Source organism: Ascidiella aspersa, chromosome 6 (assembly GCF_963924565.1).
Source record: "Ascidiella aspersa chromosome 6, kaAscAspe10.2, whole genome shotgun sequence".
In the NCBI taxonomy this organism is placed as follows: Eukaryota; Metazoa; Chordata; class Ascidiacea; order Phlebobranchia; family Ascidiidae; genus Ascidiella; species Ascidiella aspersa.
Genome location: NC_139452.1, coordinates 26,048,075 through 26,054,074, shown reverse-complemented (window position 1 = coordinate 26,054,074; position 6,000 = coordinate 26,048,075).

The following is a 6,000-nucleotide window of genomic DNA, read 5'->3' as shown; positions in this document are numbered from 1 at the left end:
TTAAATCACAAATTATTCTAAAAAGAATGTAAATGGTAAGTATGTGTATCCTAGCTTATTTAACATTACAGTACTTACAATTGAATTCAAATTATTTGTAAAGACAGAGAGACTAAAAAATGCTTTTGGACAAAGTAGCATTTTTAGACAAGTCAAAATTAGATTGGAACTAGAATTGAAACCACACGCTTTTCACAAGTTAGATTATAATTAGCGCATTGTTCTCTAATTCATTGAATTAAAAAACTATAGGCTTAATTATATCTAAGTGTCAAAGTCTGTAATGCCAAGGGACTAAAATATAGCACGGTAAACACAATAGAGGTCATAAAATAAAAATATTAGGCTGTACAGTAAAAAAAGTACAATCTGTACATTTGTTTATTATATTTTTTGGTGTTTAGACATCAGGAATACAAGTTAAATAATATTTTTAACCTTCAAGTTAACCTCAGTTTCCTGAAGAAAATAAATAAAACGAAGTATCTCAAACCAGTAATACTCTAAGTCTAAATACATCCAATTAAACCATTAAGGCTATATGTGCAACACACAGTGGACTTTTTAGCTTGCGGTGCACAACGAAAATAAAAAAAAATATCGGCACACTTTCTGCAAACAAATTGCTTCTTTCCCAGACAGCAGTAGCCTAAGGCAATCCGTAAATTGCAATATTTTATTAGTTATTTTAGTTAATGGCTTGTATGCTTGCATCTGCATTCCTATTTATATGCGCAAAGGTTAGTTTTCTATATTACAAAAATACACTGGTGTTACAGCACTCAATTTGAGAAACACTGCTGGTGTAGCATGTGGAACTGAAAGTAAAAACGACACACATAAATGATTTACGATTTGCCTGTTTTAACAATATTACTTTTTGAGTACCTATAGTCTACTGTGTTACGACTAAAAATCCGAACATTATAATCTTGTTCGAACATCATGCGCTGTAATTTAGCAGTCAAAGAGTTTTTAGACGGGAAAACCAGTATGACCTATAAAGTAAAAATATAAAGCGGAAGTATACATAAACCCAAAGTATAAATACCACGACGCATTAAAGCTAAAATAAGAGCTAAAATACCAACGGCAGGTAGATCTGGTATTGGTGCCGTTACCCCTAGTTGAACGGGGGCGCTACTGATTTGGCAACGGACTGTTTGCCCTCGATTTCACAATTTAGATTAATTGTTAAAATAGTTTCTGCTCGTTTGGTCATCAACAGATTGCTTCAACCCCAGGCAGGGTGTCTTTAATTATTGTTACCTTCAATCGTTCTTATCGCCTTTTACTTGCTCTTGTGCTTTTACCTCTGCATTTTATTTGCTTTCACTTCTACTTTGACCTGATGGAGCACGGTTGTGCGAAAGCTTGACGACAATCCAATAACAGTTTGTCTTTATATAGTTCCACCTGATTACCTATTTAGAACAAATACGGTTACTCGCTTTTGCGTGCGAAGGCTTTGATATAATTAAGTAATCTTGCCTGGTGCAATATTCGGCGGAGATGTTTCTTGGTTTGGCCCACTTTGCATCTCTGGACTTCCGGCTTATTCGTTACCACTTTCACCACAATTCTTGCAGGTAATCATTGGTCCTCGGTATATTACATACAATTCACTTAGTTCTTTCGTATGTATCGTGGAATTGGATTTTTTAATGCGCTCAATCATGGCTTTTTTTCGTTTTTTTTTTGTTTCTAGCTACGCTTACTTGTCTTTTCTATGTGTCATTTGTTAATCACTCCGAATCTTTCTTAAATCCAGTTTTCAATATTTCGCCATTTACTGTTCTCCGTCAATTCGAAACCATTAGATTCGTGGCAATAGGATGTACTAAAACTCGTTTCTTTTTCGATGCTCGTTTTGCAAAAAAATGTTTTAACCCAACAGCCTACCTCCGAATCAAAAAAATAAAATAAAAAATAAAGATAACCACAGCATTTCTTGAATATAGGTTTACAGGGCAAATTGTATTGGTTGTTACGTCACACACCCAAAATGCAGCAGGTAAAGTCAGATCATATTACTATAACCAATTAGTATTCTATGATTAGTATAAAACTAGATCAAGTGATGGCTGGATTTCTTTGTCATGGCAATAGTATGTTTCAACGAATAGTACAAAAAAAGAAAATGTGTCCCAATTTAAATACAATTTTTTCATGTAATTTTGGTTTCCAAACATATAATTTTTTTCATGAAAATTTGCTTTCAAACATATTTGAAGAATTGTTGCGTATTGTTTCGTTGTATTTGTAAGCCTAGCTTTATTTGTTGGACCCTAGATAAATTTGTTACTAAAAGTCAAACAAAACAGCGGAAATCATATGGCGCGGTCTAGAATCCTACCACAGCGTTGAAACAATTATTAAATCAACGCACAATATTTGGCTTAGAGTTCTGGTTATGTGGGTGCGTTACTCGTGTCAAGTTTGAAACGAGGCGAACTGAAGCAGGAAAACTCAGGAATTTTACACACAACAATACGGAAAACTTTGCATCATCAAATATGATATTATGTAACTGAAGAACATATTTGGCAAACGAAAGCTGAAACGCGTAATCTAAAACCCTATTTATCACATCGTAAAATCACTTAATGAACTCTAAGATTTGGCTTATGGCAATTAATTAATTTAGGTGTTTAAGTGTTGATGAACACGTAACAACTCGTTAGTATTATTATATTTAATATTCAATAATTATACTTGACCTACCACAACCAAAACGCTAACACGCACACTAACCCAAACAATAACGTGCGTTGTGGTAGGATTCTAGGTCAGCATTGAAATCACTAACCTTAAGCATTTCATTTCTCTTTTGGGCAAGACAAGACTGATCTAGTGATTCTTTCCGCCTGTTAAATCCACTATATAGTATTCAGCTTACTTCCATGCTTGCCAAATACACTTTCTCTTAGCTGAGGAACGGAATTTTGATTTAATACCAGTATAACTTGCTGATTTTTGTAAATCCGTCCTACCTATGCAAACTTAATTATCTCAAATGTTCACAAAAACAGCAGGTATATTGAAGCCATTGTCTGCAACAACTTGTGACGAAACAATGGCATTTGTTTCGGTAAGGTAAGTTTCTTTAAATAACCTTGAGCTTAAAGTGTAAAGTTTTATTTAAATAAAACGAACAGCGTAAAACGAAACAAGGACTAATTTTAATTTAACCAATTGGTAAAATTAATCTCTACAAAATCTTCGACAGAAACTTTAGTTGAAAATCTTGTTATGTTGTTCCTATATTTAAAATAAAACTAAATATCGGTTGATTTTTGTCAATGTTGGCAAACCGGATTTCGTCTAATCATTACGACAAGTTAAAAGTCATTACAACTCTTGCTAAGCAGACTTGGACAACTAGATTTACTTAAGCTTTTTTTTAAATTGGGTTAGAACTAAAATTAGAGCATTACAGTTTTTCCAAGTAAGATTAGAATTAGAATTAAATAGCTAATTCTTAAAAAAACAAATTTAACTAGAATTGGAACTAAAATTACGTTTAATTAATCACAATCAATTTAATTTAAATCACAAATTATTCTAAAAAGAATGTAAATGGTAAGTATGTGTATCCCAGCTTATTTAACATTACAGTAGCCTTCTTACAATTGAATTCAAATTATTTGTATAGACAGAGAGACTAAAAAATGCTTTTGGACAAAGTAGCATTTTTAGACAAGTCAAAATTAGATCGGAACTAGAATTGAAACCACACGCTTTTTACAAGTTAGATTATAATTAGCGCATTGTTCTCTAATTCATTGAATTAAAAAACTATAGGCTTAATTATATCTAAGTGTCAAAGTCTGTAATGCCAAGGGACTAAAATATAGCACGGTAAACACAATAAAGGTCATAAAATAAAAAGATTAGGCTGTACAATAAAAAAAGTAGAATCTGTACATTTGTTTATTATATTTTTTGGTGTTTAGACATCAGGAATACAAGTTAAATACTATTTTTAACCTTCAAGTTAACCTCAGTTTCCTGAAGAAAATAAATAAAACGAAGTATCTCAAACCAGTAACACTCTAAGTCTAAATACTTCCAATTAAACCATTAAGGCTAAATGTGCAACACACAGTGGACTTTTTAGCTTGCGGTGCACAACGAAAATAAAAAAAAATATCGGCACACTTTCTGCAAACAAATCGCTTCTTACCCAGACAGCAGCTAGCCTAAGGCAAAGGCAATCCGTAAATTGCAATATTTTATTAGTTATTTTAGTTAATGGCGTGTATGCTTGCATCTGCATTCCTATTTATATGCCCAAAAGTTAGTTTTCTATATTACAAAAATACACTGGTGTTACAGCACTCAATTTGAGAAACACTGCTGGTGTAGCATGTGGAACTGAAAGTAAAAACGACACACATAAATGATTTACGATTTGCCTGTTTTAACAATATTACTTTTTGAGTACCTATGGTCTGCTGTGTTACGACTAAAAATCCGAACATTATAATCATGTTCGAACATCATGCGCTGTAATTTAGCAGTCGAAGAGTTTTTAGACGGGATAACCCAGTATGACCTATAAAGTAAAAATATAAAGCGGAAGTATACATAACACCAAAGTATAAATACCACGACATATATATTAAAGCTAAAATAAGAGCTAAAATTTAGATTAATGGTTAAAATAGGGGAGTTAGTGATGAAGTTTGGAACCGGGTTTGAGGTTAGGTAAAAGGTGTATTTTATTCTGACCTTGATGTTGTGCTATATTCGGTCTAATCGCTAAGTCTGTTTTGACCCACTGCTAACTGGTAGCTTACTTATCGAAATGATTAATAGCGTAGAAACTTGTCAGGACAACAATCGAATATTTTTTTGTAAATTAACACTAGGCCTACTTGTCACTTAGCAATAAACCTTGGCTTAAAAATCTCTCTTTAACAAATAATTCGCATTCGTATGGTGGCGAACAGTTTTTATTGTTCAAAATAGTTTAATTTCAACACAATCCAAAGACATTAAGCACAATTTTTATACTAAATGTTTTAAAATCAACTTGTAAAATTACTTCGCACTGACTGCAAAAGTTTTCATATATTATTCCTTTTTGTATGCTAAGTTAAAGTCAAGTCGTTGCTCAGTTTATCAACTTTTAATTGCCTATACTCAATATAAATAAAAAGAAGCTAAAAAGGCAAAAAGTTACGAGAAACTTTAACACAATAAATGAAAAACATTTTTTCCAAGGTTTTGCTGTAGTTTCGTTATAGATATTGCAGTGTTTAGTCTATAACAGGGGTTCTTAGACTGGGGTCCATTGGCCCCTTGGGGGTCTGTGAACTAGTTTCATGTGGTCCATGAAAGCCTATTGAAATATTAGTGTATATTAAATAGTAATTCATTTTCAAAGAAAAATGTTTAATTAAAAATAAAACGGTTTTGCACTGAATATATTTTAACTCAATTTCACCTTCACATTTTTTGAACCGAAATCTGCAGATAAATGTCCATTTGAAAATTTTTTGCCTCCCGTGGTCCATAAATTTAAGGGGTCCGCGGTAAAAAAGTTTAAGAACCCCTGGCCTACAACAAGCTTCACTGCGTCCGAATAAAAGGTAAACCAAGAAAAGTATAAAACGAAAAGACAAGTCGAAAGAGATAAGGCACGTTTAATAAAGAATAAAACAAATGCAATGACATCAGCCTGGTACAGACAGGCTAAACAGTCTGAGAAACTTTGGCAAGTTTCGAACGAAGTGATTGCTGATAGTTGATCGCAAAACTCAAAACAGCAGAAAAACTCGTTCATTTTATCGACAACACCCGCATAATCCGTGGTTTCTGAAAAAAAGTGAAATTATATGGCGTTCTGTATGTATCTATAATGTATGTATCTATAATGTATGTATGTATGTATGTATCTAGTGTTGCAGTCAGACTTAAAAACTAGATAATTTTAGTTTTCTAATTCAATGAATTAAAGCAAAGTGCGACCAATTCTAATCTAATTTGTAAATT